Source organism: Gracilinanus agilis, chromosome 5, assembly GCF_016433145.1.
Source record: "Gracilinanus agilis isolate LMUSP501 chromosome 5, AgileGrace, whole genome shotgun sequence".
NCBI classification, from domain to species: domain Eukaryota; kingdom Metazoa; phylum Chordata; class Mammalia; order Didelphimorphia; family Didelphidae; genus Gracilinanus; species Gracilinanus agilis.
The window spans coordinates 255,137,969-255,153,496 of NC_058134.1; the positions used below are offsets into that span (position 1 = coordinate 255,137,969).

At 37.8% G+C, this 15,528-nt stretch overlaps 1 protein-coding gene across 1 annotated transcript in view; it reads right to left on the reverse strand.

Moving 5' to 3' along the window:
• SYT1 (synaptotagmin 1) overlaps positions 1 to 15,528 on the reverse strand; it is a 474,588-nt gene that overhangs the window by 6,051 nt on the left and 453,009 nt on the right. The gene's annotated exons all lie outside the window — the stretch shown is intronic.

A 15,528-nucleotide genomic window follows, 5' to 3' on the forward strand; every position in this document is an offset into this window, starting at 1 on the left:
GAAAAAAGGAAGGAAATAACATTGATTAATCACTGTATATTATGTGCTAGGCATTGTGCTAAAATTTAGATTAAAAGACTTTGATAAAAGTATCTCCCATGAGGGGAAAGAAGGGAAGAAGCATTTCAAAAGCACCAGTGTGCCAGGTACTGTGCTAAGTGCTCTACAAATCTGACCCCATTTGATTTTCACAGCATTTCTGGGAAGTATTATCCCTATTTTACAGTTGAGGCAGACCAAGGTTAAATGACTTGACCATGTAACACCAGTAAATATCTGAGGCTGGATTTGACTCCAGGAGCAGTGTTCTATCTACTCTGCTCTAACTCCTTCTGGAGTTGGATTCCAGACAACCTAGGTTCAAATCTGACCTCTGATATTTAATAGTTACATAACCCCAGGCAAATCATGTATCCTCTGTTGGCCTCAGTTTCTTCATCTGTGAAATGAGGAGATTGATCTTGAAGGCCTCAAAAGTCCCTTCCAACTCTAAGTCTATGAACTTATGATCCTGGGTCAATCATTTCTCTGTATTTTAGTTTCCTCATCTATAAAATGAGGGAGTTGAACATGAATGCCTCCAAGGGACCATCTGCCTCAGTATCTCTTGTCCTGTGACCTTGGAAAATAATTATATTTCCTTAAGCCTCATAACTCTTATCTATTAATGAAGATATCAGCATTGTAGCAGCCACCTCCCAGGGTTCTTGTTAGGCTTAAATGGTATAAAAAACCAAAAACATTAATTAAACATTAATTAAAATTAATTAATTAAAAAAATTAAATTTGTGTTAAGTAAAGACAAAATTTGAACTATCCCTTCCTTCAAAGTGTTTACATGCTTTGTAAAATTTATTTGATTTTAATTTTTTGTTTTTCTTTATTTGATTTTAATAACAAATTTTCCAAAGTTATTGCTCTTAAAATTTAAAGTACTACACACAGGAGAGAATTTAGCATTTCATGATAATTTTTGGTTTAAAATAATACCTTTGTAATTTAATGTATGTTTTAGAGTCTATTTAAGTTATACAAGTGATAGAGTGGAGAGAGTAATGGACATAGAATTAGGAAGATTTGAGTTAGAATTCTACTCCACTGACTCACTCACTGTGACCATGGAAAAGTCATTTAATTTCCCTCGGACTAAGTTGCTTCATCTGCAAAATGGGGATAATAATGGCACCTACATCTCAGGATTGTCGTGAGGATAAATTCAGATATGATTCCTAGAATACTTTGCACGCCTATGTACAAATGCTAGTTCTGATCATCATTATTATAAATTTGTTTTTGGTCAATTGTGTTAGACTCTCTGTGACACCATTTGGGGTTTTCTTGGGGAAGACAATGGAGTGGTTTGTCATTTCCTTCTCCAGATCATTTTACAGATGAGGAAACTGAGGCAAGTGGGGTTAAGTGACTTGCCCAGGGTCACAAATATCTGAGGATGGATTTGAAATCAGGAAGATGAGTCCTCCGGATTTCAGTTTGGATTCTTTATCTGCTGTGCCACCAAGCTATCCATTATTATAATCCAATAATAAATATATCATACCTAAAAAGACAACTTAGCATAGTGGATAGAGGGATAGCTGTGGAGTCGGGAAGATGTGTTCAAATTCCATGTCTGATTTTTGCTGGCTTGTGTGACCATGGAAAAGTCCTTTTACCTCTTCTCTTCCTACCTTTCCCCTATCTCATAAGCCTCAAAAGCTGTAATTTATGGAGGACAATGGTAAGATTTCTACTTTAGGAGTACACCATGCTAATGAATTCATGGATGGTTAAAATAATTATTTTCAAGGCTTTCATTTCCAGATTTTAAGTGCTTTATTGGACTCACACTCCTCCAGACCATCTCCGTGTTTAAGGTTGTATTTTCAAGAAGGAATCAAAAGGGGTTGATGGAGAGGTCTGTCTTCTAGTGAGGATTCCTTAGCATTTTCTACAAAGGATCATTGGGGCAAATAGCAGTCTCAATCCCCCTGTGAAGCACGGTTTTGACTGGGGTAGCTTTATTTTATTTTCCTATATGAACTAATGAGCCCTAAGGAGGATACGTGTCATTCTTCTTTATAAGACTTATTTCTCTAAAAGTCCCAAGGAAAAAGAAACCTTTAAAACCCTCAAACCTGCCCATGTACACAGACCAAAGCTGGTGAGCGGGAGCCAACAATCAGGCCCTTCCACAAAAGAACTGCTTAATGACTAGAAATCCCAGTGTAAACAGTCACAACTGCTGCCCCATCCTGGAATGTAAAGGTATTTGGCCTTTTCACAATGGATATATCTTGATTCTCACAGCCAGCTCCAGTGACATGAGACCCTTTTTGTTTGGGAAAGCCTCTCCCTCCTTCATCCTGGCTGGCACCTTCACAAATAAACACAATTACAGCAACAATGACTGTGAACCTGCCTTTTCGAATTGGCACAGGGTCCAAACTCAGCGATGACATTTGTGTTCCCAAGTTTAAATACATCTACTCTTTCCACTAGGGCTTAGGAACTCATTTAGCCAAAGGCACCAGCAGAAAGGACCGCATGGGTTGGCAGTGGGGGAAAGGGACTGATTTGCCTTGGTAATCCCAACCCTGTCACTGGGCAATCCTTTGTTTGCTATGAAATCAGCCATGAAAACAAGAGCTGGTCCTTATCCCAGGGCTGAAAACAAGTCAAAGTAGCCTAATGAGATTCAGACAATCAATAGCCTCAGGAGAATGTTAGCATCAAGGCATCATTGATCTCCATCTGGAAGGGATTTTCAGGTACATCAAGTCCAACTCTCTCATCTATAAGATGAGGAAATTGAGGCATAGAAGGGATAAGTGAATTACTTAAAGTAGTAAATGGCAAAGCCAGATTTTGAACTCAAGCTCTTTGATTCTAAGTCCAGAATTATCTCTCTTTCCATGATACTGTCTTTCTAAAGGTGTTTATTACTTACTTATTATGTGCTTGGCAATGGACAGTTGCTACGGATGCAAAGAAAGTGGGGGAAATAGTGTAGTTCCTGCCTGCAAGGGCTCACATTCTCTTAGGGAGGACATCACCCAAATTCTTTCATTAAACATTTACTAAGTGCTTTTTTTGTGCCAGGCACCTTGCTAAGCTCTAGGGATACAAAAAGAGACAAAAGACAGTTCCTTGCTCTCAAGGAACTCATGGTCTAACATGGGGAGACAACGTACAAATATATCCAAAAAAAGCTACATACAGGATAAATAGGAAATAATTAAGAGAGGGGGAAAGCAATTGAATCAAGAAGAGTTAGGGAAGGCTTCCTGTAGGAGGTGGGACTTTATTGCTTTTTAAGGTATTAAATATTATCTTATTTTTTCCCAATTACATGTAAAACAGTTTCCAACATTTTTCAAAGAATACTGTTTGAAAGTCTTAAATACTCACCCTCCCTCCCAAACCTTCATTCCCCTCTAGATGGTAAGCAATCTCATATATTTTATGTGAGCAATCATGTAAAACATTTTCCCATATTAATCCTTTTGTGGAAGGAAACTCAAATAGAAAAAAAAATTAAGAAAATGAAAAAGTTTACTTTGGTCTCAATTCAGACTAAATTATTTTCTCAGGAGTCCTTTGGGATAATTTTGGATCACTGGATTGCTGAGAATAGCTATAATTCACAGTTGTTCAGTTAAAGCGCTCCTGTCACTGTACAATGTTCTTCTGTTTCTGCTTATTTTGCCCTGCTTCTGTTTATTGAAGTCTTTCTAGGTTTTTCTGAGCTTCTTTGCTTATCATTTTTTATAGTATAATAGTATTCCATTAAAATCTCAGCCATTCCCAATTGATGGGTATCTTCTCACTTTCCAAATCTTTGTCCCCACCAAAAAAAAAAGAGCTGTTTTAAATAGTTTTGTACATATGACCACTTTTTGGTGTTTGTTTTTTAAAAATTTCTTTGTGATACAAACCTAGTAATCGTATTGCTGGGTCAAAGGGTATGTACTGTTTTATAGCCCTTTGGGAATGGGTCCAAATTGCTCTTTGGAATGAATGAATCAGTTCACAAGTCCCCCCAAAATGCATTCATGTCCCAGCTTTCCCATATTTCCTCTAAGTTGTAATAAATAAATAAATCTCTGACAGGCCATCATTCTGAGCTGAAGATCCAAACTTTAATTGTGGTAAATTAAAGCTAGAGGTCTCACCTTGCTTAGCCTGTGGCAAATACCCCTTTTAGATGTTCATCAGTGTGTTTTATAGGTTTTTGATGGTTAATTAGCACAAGTCAATAACAAGGCAGAAGGTACATAGCATGTGAAGAAACAAGCTATTACGTTTGGTAACAAGGTTTTATAACATCTGATACAAAATAATAAATTCTAATATAAGGCTAAGATAATAACTTTTAATTAATCCTCTACTAACTAGTCCAGAACCACCATATTACCTCTGGGAGGGATTTGGCCAAAGTAACCTCTCTTGGCCAAAACACTCTGGGGACCCTGTAGTTGGCATAAATCTTCACAGGATCAAAAAACATCTGGACCTGCCAAAGTTGTTTTCCTATGACCTCATCAGGCTAGCTGTCCACTTGATATTCCAAATGAGCACAGCTCAGGAGGTGGGATTTTAGTTGGAAATTATAGGAAGATAAGGAGGTCAGAAGAGAGGAAGAGGAGTATTCCAGATTTGGAGGACAGCCAGAGATACATTGAGTAGATGGGAGGAAATCTCAAAGGGTTAGGGGCTAACAGCTAGAGGCAGCTGAAAAGGATTCCTTCAGAAGCTAGGGTTTGAGTGGGTCTTTAAGGAAACTGAGGGCTCAGAGCATTCACAGGATATTGGGGATTTGGCCCTGGGGAAATCTCTTAACAATCTTTTTGGGCTGAAGATGTCCTTGTAGTTGTTGCCTATTGTTTTAAGGGGTCAGTTGGGATGTTCTGTGGGTTTAGGTGTAGTGAACTGATTTTATGGAGGAATTTCCCACAAGTGGAATTTTTTCATGTTGATGAAATCAAAGATCCTTCATGTATATGTATCAATTATACTTAAGTATGAATGTGTCATAGAACATTAGATCACACATCTAAATTTGGAAGAGACCTTTGAGGTCTTCTTAGTCCTAAGTCTTACTCTTACAGATGAAGTAACTCAGCTGTTCAGTGGCTGAGCCAGGAATCTGGATTTCAGGTTCTGTGAGTCCAAATCAAATTTACCACTAGTGATGGAGAAGAGAGGAGGAGCCCTAGTAGTGAGCTACTGAGCTACCTGGGCAGGATCAGGGAGGAGACATCTGGGAACAAGTTGGGAGCTCTTTGACCTCGATTCTTTTATCCACAGAATTCATATTTGTAAGATGGAGAGCTTCCCATCAATTGGAGAATAGCTAAACAAATTGTGGCATGTGATTGTGACAGAATACTACCAAGCCATAAGAAATGATGAGCAGACTAATTAAAAAAAACTTGTAAAAAACTTCATGAGATAATGAAGAGAGAAATGAGTAGAACCAAGAGAACATTATATACAGCTACAGATTTAATACTTGAAGAACAATTTGTGAATGTTACCTCCACAGAATGAATTGACAAATGGAAACATGAAAGACATAATCTACATATACCTATCTATTGGCCAGATGATGCCTTCTATGATACAGGGAGGAGAGAAAGCGACTGAGATACTTGTAAATAAATTCTACTTATTAACAAAAAAGATGGATAGCTAGAAAAGGCAGCTAGGTGGTACAGTGGGTAGAGTCCTGGGCCTGGAGTCAGGAAGATTCATCTTCTTGAGTTCAAATTTGGCCTTACACATTTCCTAGCTATGTAACCCTGGGCAAGTCACTTTACTCTGACGAAGTTTCTTCATTTATAAAATGAGCTGGAGAAGGAAATGGCAAACTACTCCAGTATCTTGCCAAAAAACCCCCCCAAATGGGATCAGAAAGAGTCAAACAGAACTGAACAACAAAATAGCTAGAAGGAGTCTTATTGATCATTTAGAACAAGGGTTCTCAACTTTTTGGGGATCATGGACTCCTTCGGCAGACGGATTGAGTCATCTTACCATCTTTCATGGGTGGTGTCATAAATAATGCAACTCTGTGTGTCCATGAAGTAAAAAAAAAAATAAATAAAAAAGGATTAGTCTGAGGAAGATGATGTGGATTCAAAAGCCAAAAAGTACAGAGAAGGAAGGAGGTATTGTGGATAGAAAGCAGCTGACCTTGGAGTCAAGATGCCCTGAATTTAAGTTCCATTTCTGATATATCCAGACTGTGTGATCACTTTATCTCCAAGTGTTCTAGTCAACTCCAAGTCACTTAATGTCTCAGTGTTCTAGTCAACTATTTGAATGAATAAAGGGCAGTGCTGGCCTGGACTGGTAAAGCCCAGTGGTTCTCAGAGGGTGGTCCCTGAGACTCCATTTTAGATCTGTAAGGTCAAAGTTATTTTTTATCATAATATAAAGGCAATTTAACTTTTGATGCAGTAAATATCAGTAGCTATAACCCAATATACTAAGGCCTTTTAGGCCAATAATGTTTTAGATTGAAAGGGATTCTTGCTACATCAAAATTTTAGAGAACTGCTATTTATAAGGGGTTTCTTCATCCAAGAGTTTTCTTTACCAGTGAAATCTTAGGTCTAATGAAAAAAAATGTAAAGAAGATAGAAACAAAGCCACGTAACAAAAGATGAACATAAAGGCCTGACGGTATAGTTCTGTAAAAACAGTGTCAGGAATATTAAATTTCCAAATAAGCTGAGTCTGGATGAAGGAAGCCAAATCCAACAAAAAGATAAATGTATTAAAAAAACAAACAAACAAGCCCTTATCTTCCATCTTAGAATCAACACTGTGTATTGCTTCCAAGGCAGAAGGACCAGGCAATGAGGTTTAAAAGTGACTTGTCTAGAGTCACACAACTAGGAATTGTATGAAGCTAGAATTGAATCCAGGACCTCCTGGCTCTATGTTTAGATTTGAATCCAGGACCTTCTGGCTTTCAATTTACTGAGCCATCTAGCTGACCCCAAGAAAAAGGCATTAAAAATTTTATATTGGAAGAAAAAAGAGGATTAAAGAAGGGTTAGGATCTTTTCTTAGGGTGGATGGGATGATGTTACTAAGCAAAGTAATCCAATTATGATTTTGCTTCTCTTTTCTCTGATAAGGAAAATTACTTTTGCATTGCAAATGACAGACCAAAAATGACTAATTTCATTGACATTAAAGATAAATAAGTAAAGAGAAAATAAAAGAGCACCCAGTTGGCCTTGATGAGTTCAAGGTACCAGACCCAGACAAAAGATCTGGTTGGAAGCAGAAAGAACTAGGAGATGTGATTGCTGAGTCATTTATTAGTAATATTTTAAATATGGAAAATATGAGAGGTACTACATGATGGAAGAAGGGTATATGTCATCCCAGTTTTCAAAAAAAGGAAAGGGAATATTTGCAAACTCTAGGTCGGAGATCTGGACTCTGATTCTTGGGAAAATTCTTAAATGGAATATTAAATAGTTGGTGATCATTAAAGGGAAGCTGTGATTACAAAAAGCCAGTATGGCTTCATCAACAATAGGTCAAGGCAGACTCATCTCATTTCCTTTTCTGGCACACTTTTTAAACAAGCAGAAGAAAGGAATGCTATGGAAATAATTTACTAAGATTTTAGTAAAGCTTTTGATGAAGTATCTCATATTATCTTCAGGGTGATGATGCAGGGATATGGATTAAGTAGCAATTCAACTGGATGGATTCAGACCAGGGATATGGCCAAACTCAATGAATAAATTGCTCATGATTCAATGTCAACATGGCAGGAGGCCTTAGTACAATCTCCCAGGGATCTATGCTTGGCCCCTGCTGCTTAACATTTTTATTAATGAGTCGGATAATGGCATGGAAAGCATGCTTATCCAAATTTCCAGAGGATACAAAACAGGAAAGAATAGTTAACATACTAGATTACAGTCAAGATCCAAAAAGATCTTGGCAGGCTACAGCATTGGTCTGAATTGGATAAGATTGGTTTAATTTAGCAACCAGGAGAATTGGAAGAGGCACCTTGTAGGAGATGGCATCAGTTCTGTATAACCCTCTGCTAATTGTCCTTCATTCCTATATGTCTTTAAAAAAGTCATTGGTGTGAGAAGTTCTCAAACTCAAATGGGCCCATGATCCCATTGATATGTATTGTCTTTCTAAAGAAGCAACTTGAAACCCATCCATGCCTACACATTCTACATTACTCTTGTCCACGTTCTCTCACAAGTTTATTGGAGGGGTTCATCCAAATTGATGACCACTGGGCTAAAAGAGAGGATGAAGTACAGAAGGAATGAAAAATGGACCCGAGGGTCTGTGCTAGGATTTAATTTGGGGAGGGCATTTCTATTACCCTCTCCCTTAGCCCCTACCCTCTGATTGGAAGTTTAGAAGGTGGAATGCCAAATTCTTCCCAATGTATTCCTCTGTAGAGGGTGGGAATAACCCCTTCTCCCCACCCCCCCAACTTTCCTGCCTTATTTTGTGTGTTGGCTTTCCCTATTAAGTTGAAGAGTCCTTGAGAGCAGGGACTATTTCTTTTCATGTGTTGTATATCTAGGGGTTAGCACAGTGCCCGGAACATAGTAAGTACGTAATAAATTTTTGTCACATTAGTCTATAAATTCTTAACATTTTTGTCTATTGACCTCCTCTGGCAGTCTGTGGAAGCCTATGTACCAATGTTTGCCTCAGTTTCCTCATGTGTAACATGATCTAGAGAAGAAAATAAAAAAAAAACGTTCCAGCATCTTGCCAAGAAAACTCTAAAAGAGGTCATGAAGAGTTGAACATAACTAAATAGCAACCCAACCACAAAATCCAGGGCCACTTGGATTGCAAAGTAAGCCTCTGTACTTTAAATAAGTAAGAACAGGTAATTTCTTTGCTGTTTTTCATGTCTTCAAACTACTTTTCCCACAAAGCAAATTATCCCTTCTCCTAAGTTCAAAGCTTTCTGGGGGCTCAGAAGTCCTGATGATTGCTTAAGAAGTGAAAGTTGGTTTGAAATAACAAAATAGACTTTAATGGGACCCACTAATGTCCATATACTTGAAGCAGCCAGGAGCCGTTTGGCTTTTCAGAAGCTTGTAAAAAGCATGGGGGAATAATGCAAAATACAGAGCTATGGAATTGTGGCCGTGCTCTGGCATCTTCTTTGCTCTCCTCTTATTAAAAAATCAAAAATCTTTGCCTACCCAAGACTAGCTCCTTTAAGGATATGATCAACCTTCAATGCAAATTCACTACCTGTTCTCTGAAGCTGTGTAGGAGCGTAGGGCATTTTGCTTTCTTTCCTTGGATTCATTTGTCTTTTTTTTTCTCTTAAAGGAAAATGTATTACACTGTTAGAAAGTTAAATCTCTTTTATAATGTCTGCCTATCTCCTACTCTGTAGAACAGTAACGTTTCCCTTCCAGGAAGCAATGGTATGGCATCAGAAAGAATTTCCTTTTCTGATAATACAGAGCATTCACCATACAATGTGTTTGGATACAAGATTCCCTTTGGCTGTATCTCAAGTCTGTTAGCTCTGTTTGTTTCTTTATGAATTCTGGGCTCTCATCTCCCATTCACCATACAGTACGTCCCTGTACCCCAAACCCAAGCTAGTTCAACTTAAAGAATGTCCTTTCCTTTTGAAGAGAGATGGTGGTTTTGGTGTCTGGTGACACCATGACCAAATGGTTCCAAACTCTTATCTAAGCCCTTTGCATGGACCAGGTTGAAGGCATCCTTACTCTGTCATTAACTAGGAGAAAGAGGGCTTTGTCCCAGATGCAAATATCTGGAGTGGGGGTGCATGGTGATGTTTTTTCCACACCTTGCCATATGATCCTCTCATAGTCCAAATGCTTCTGGATTTGCCTTGCCACTCCCATAGTTCCATTCCTTTGGAGTCCCTCTCCTAGTCTCTGTCTCCCTTCAGATCTTCAAGGGGTGTGTGGGTCAAGGCACTTCCTTTCTCAGCATGACTGTAGCCTGGCTTCAGATTGTCAACTATTTGTCAACTGTAGGACACATTTTCCATAACCCTCCTAAATATTCCATGAGAAACGTTCTAGTTAAGGCTCTGCTCTGAAAGCTGTATTGGAGATAGAGGGCTGTGTACATATAAACCACTGAGGTAAAAGGTTTTGAATTGAGTTAAATAGGGCTGAACCGGGATTATTATTTTTTTTTAGATCCAGTTATTTCCTTTCTTATAAAATGATTATTCTGGTCTTCAAGGCAATGAATGACCTTCCTGAAGGTTAAAGAACTATCTTCTAAATACCAGTATCCTAGAGCAGACACAACCAGAGAACATGGACAAATATTCTACACACATATGTTTTAGTATTCATGATATAATTAAATGACAAAAAAAATTGGAAGTGAGCAGAAATTTTGATTTAAGGTCCAGGTTTAATTTAACTTCAGGCTTTGAAATGGTTCATATGTACCAAAGTATCTAAGAATTTATTCTATTCCAATTAACTGTGTTAAAGTGGATTAGGCCCACTAGGAATTGGCCAAATTGTTTCCATGACAACTGATTAATGTCATTCATTCAATCATTCATTGGATTCTAAAGCCAAAAAATAACCTAGATTTCGGGGTTCTTAATCAGGGGTTAAATGAATTATTAAAATGTTTTGGGATAGTTGTATTTCAATATTTTTTGTTTCCTTTGCAATCTTCTAAATTTTATTTTATGCATTTAAAAACATTATTTTTACACCATAGGAAATGTTAATGGTTAACTAAAAACAAAAAACAAATCAAACTAGGAAAGGGGCAGCTAGGTGGCTCAGGGAATTGAGAGCTAGGCTTTGAGATAGGAGGCCCTAGGTTCAAATCTGATCTCAAGAAGCTTCCTAGTTGTGTGACCCTGGGTAAGTCACTTAACCCCCATTGCCTAGCCCTTGCTGCTTTTCTGCCTTGGAAACAATACACAGAGTTGATTCTGAGATGGAAAGTAAGGGTTAAAAAAAAAAGGAACTCAGAGAAGGTTTGTGGAAGATTGAGATGGGAGTTAAACGCTGGGGTTAGATTTAGGAGGCTCATATTTCTATACCTAACATCTTATTGTAATGTAAAGAATTTAATGATGCGTGATGAGGACCAGAAGAGAGGCAGCAATTTCGATGTCTTTTACATCAGACAGTATTTGTGTGGGAGACTAAACTAATTCAAGGTCTCTACACCCTCCCTGCTCCCCTCTCTTCCCTCTAAGCTTCTTCCCACTCTTGAAGTCAACAGATCAAGTTATACACAGCTATAAAGTGATATTAGGAATGCTGAGCCGAATCTTATTACTGAGATGTTCTGGATACTGTGTGAGTCAAAGCTATGATTTACTGAGTTTTTGAAATACAGTCAGAAAGTCCAGTTAATAAAGATCTATGGGGGGCATCTCAAACATAGGCTGAAGGATCCAAATTTGTTTAGCTTTTTAAAAATGAAGAAACAAGTCATCTCAGTCTTATGGGAGTGGGGAAAAACCCCTCGTTAACTGGCATATGCAAATAATTTGGGTATGTTGATAATGGCAATAATTTATGTCTACAATTGTGTGATTCTGGAATAAACACAATGTCTCAGTGCTTTACCACCATGGTCTTGGGTTTGAGCTGGAACCTCTTGAATTCTCTGGTTCTTCAACTGTTAAATAAGAGAGTCAGATTTGATGACCTTTTAAGGCCCCTTCATGAATCTCCTATGATGGTATGATGATTTTAGTTGTTGTACTTAAAAACTGCACTTGTACTTTTATCTAAGTGAATTTTAGACACTGGTGCCCTTTCTACCCAGTTGTCAAATGAAAGGCTTTATTCTTACCCTATTAAATCAGTCTTGGATTGAGAGGGAGATGGTTCAGCTCTCCCTGTGAAACATTAATACTATGTCTACTTAGGAGATCATCCTTGAAGAGTGAATGACTTTTTGGGGGTGAAGATCAAAATGTTCCTCTACTTCCTTGGACATGATGAGTAGGGTAGTTGGCCTAGCTATCATTATTGTTGTTTAGTTGTTGTCTGACTCTTCACGACCCCCTTTGGGGCTTTCTTGGCAAAGATTCTGGAGTGGATTCCCATTTCCTTTTCCAGCTCATTTTGCAGATAGGAAAACTGAGGCAAACAGGGTTAAAAGATTTGCCCAGGGTCACCTAGCATCTTAAGGTGGATTTGAACTCATGAAGATGAGTCTTTCTGACTCCAGGTCTGGTTCTCTATCCACTGAACCACCTAGTTGTCCCCATAGCTACCACTGAGGGATGTTAATTTCCAGGAGTTTCTGGAAATGGAGGATTGTATTTTATCTGCAATAGCTTCTTCCTTTGCTCCTTTCTTTCCACTCCCTTCTCTTCCTTGCCTGACAGTTAGTCTCCTTCTTCCTCCTCCTATCTCTCCTATCAAATTTGCCACATTTAATACCATTTTGGTTATTCTTTAGTGAGTTACCAAAATCTCCCTTTCCAATATTCTGCATACATCTCTTTCAGTGGTTCAATATGTACCCATGATACAACTCTGTTTCTCCTAAATTATTTTTACATCTTGGGGAAAAATGTTTCTGATGATGTAGTTTGTCACTGAAACTCATCTTCTTTTGGATGGTAAAATTGAAATAGTATTTTGGTATCACAGAGAAACACATTACAGGGCGAAAAAAAATCTAATTTACTTTGTACTTCACTATAGTATCAGGGAGCAACAAAAAGGAGCAGCTAGGTGGCAGAGCAGATGGAATGCTGGACCTGGAGAGAAGAAACTCATCTTCACAAGTTGAACTCTGGCCTAAAACTTACTAGCTATATGCCCCAGAACAAGTCACTTAACCCCGTTTGCCTCAGTTCCCTTATCTATAAAATGACCCGTAGAAAGAAATGGCAAACTACTCCAGTATCTTTGCCAAGAAAACCCTAAATGGGGTCATGGAGAGTCAGACACAAATGAGATGACAACAATGAAATACAACAAAATCCATCACTCTCTCAACTATCAACCCCAATTTGTGAACATCCCATGTTTTATACAATATGAACCTTTGCTTATATATTGCATACTTCTTCTCCTATGGCACTTCCTTCTCTTCCTTCTCTTAATCCTTAGGTATCAACCAAGTTGTTCTGGGATATGAAGACCACAAAATAGATGATGAACTTTCTTTTCCCATTAGGGACATTGGGACACATATCTGGGGATAGTTTACCTCGATGAGAGGACTTTTAGGGAGAAGAGGATAGCTGTTCACTAAGCTACCATGTGGAAGGGGTTTTTTTCTACACAGACCTGGAGGATGAAATTGGGAGTAAAAGGGGGAAATTGCAAAGCTTCAGATTTAGTCTCTGTTTAAATAAAAACAATGTAAGCTATTGATGAGTAGAATAGGCCTCCTTCAAAACATGGTGGAGACTTTTCTATTATTTCTAGTGAAAATAACTGAAGAATATTTTAGCTCTGTTATGAGATTTTGTTGGGTAGCCTGTGGACCTATGCACTATTTTTATAACAATTAAAGATTTAAAAAAACTTCTTATATTGTCTTTGTAGCTTTTTTTTCTTAAAATTTCATTTTTTAAATTAACTTGCCTTCTCTCAGTATCAAAATTCTTTTTCTTATAACTTTACTTATTTATTTTTCAATAAACTCATCTTCTGTCAGTATCAATTCTTTTTCCTCAAAATTTTGTTAATTTTTAAATAAACTCTTACCTTTTGTCTTAGTATCAATTCTCTTTTTCTTAAAATTTTGTTTATTTTTTATTTAAAATATCTTTTTAAAATTTTGTTTATTTTTAATTAACTCTTACCTTCTTAGAATCAATTCTTTTCCTTAAAAATTTATTTATTTTTAAAATAAACTCTTATTTTCTGACTTAATATCAATTTTTATTTTTTAAAATTTTATTTATTAATAAACTCTTACCTTCAATCTTAGTATCTATTCTCTGTTCTCTTAAATTTTTATTTTTTTTAAAACAAGCTCTTACCTTCTCAGTATCCATTCTTTTTTTCTTAAATATTTATTTTTAACAAACTTACCTTCTGTCTTAGTATCACTTCTAAGAGAGAAGAATGGCAAGGGCCAGGCAATTGGGGTTAAGTGACTTGCCCAGAGTCACAGAGCTAGAACACATCTGAGGTCATATTTGAAGCCAGGTCTTCCCGACTCTAGAACTGACTCTATATCTCCTGTGCTACTTGGCTGCCCACATAACAATCTTTTTAATTGAAATGATCAAATGGAGATCTAGAGTTGGAAGGGACCTTCAGTGACCATCTAGGACTTACACTTTATTTCATACATATGAGAGGACCCCCTTCTTCTCTCCCTCCCCCCCCAAATGCCCCCTTTCCCAAGTTAAGAGATTTATTTGACCAAAGTTACACAGGTGGAAAGCATCAGACAGGGCTGAACCCAAACAAAAACTCATTCTGAATTTCAAACAACTGACTCAACACAACTGTTGGAATTCAACTTATTTGTAAGTTGGGGACTGAATGCAATAAGAAGTCACAGAACCCCTGAATTACAATGCTGTAATGGCCCCCCTATTTGCCTTTGGCAATTCTGACGTTAAATGATGCTTTTTTTGCAGAGTTATAATTGCAAAGCAGCTGGCTGTAAGCAATGATTCCTTTGTGGAACAGATAAAGGAAGCTAGATGAGCTTTTTGTATTGACACAGAGAACTAGAAGGTGCCAGGCTAGAGATTCACAATACCAGATCTCTGCAGTGGTTTTTCTGACAACTTGGCACAATGGCATCTTCAGTCTTGCCAACCCTCTTCTCTCCCTTTTAATTTTCTCTCCTTAAAACTGAGTCAGTTGGGGGCAGCTGGGTAGCTCAGTGGAGTGAGAGTCAGGCCTAGAGACAGGAGGTCCTAGGTTCAAACCCGGCCTCAGCCACTTCCCAGCTGTGTGACCCTGGGCAAGTCACTTGACCCCCATTGCCCACCTTTACCAATCTTCCACCTATGAGAAAATACACCGAAGTACAAGGGTTTAAAAAAAAAAAAACTGAGTCAGTGACTACAGACCTGATAAGCCTTGTCTTTATTGTTTATTCTCTTTTGTTTATTTAAACTCTCACCTTCTATTTTATTAACAATACTAAGATGGCAAGGGCTAGGCAAACAGGATGAAGTGACTTGCTCAGGGTCACACAATTAGAAATATCTGAGGTCACATTTGAACCTAGGTCCTCCCAACTCCAGACATGGTGCTCTATCTACTGTGCTAACCTAGCTGTCCCAACCATTGTCTTTAAATTCTAACAAAGAACTTTGCTAATAAGAAATACTGTTACAAGGACTTCTCTGGTTATTACTTTATGAGCAATTACAGTGTCTCACATGTGGAAGGAAAACTATTAAGTATCAGTCCTGTAAAAATTTGTTGAGAGGCATCATGGACTTAGAAGGTGAATATATAGTGAATCTATAGTGAATCATAATAATCCAACTCCTCATCTAGCTGATGAGGAAACGGAGGGACAAAGACATTAAAAGATGTG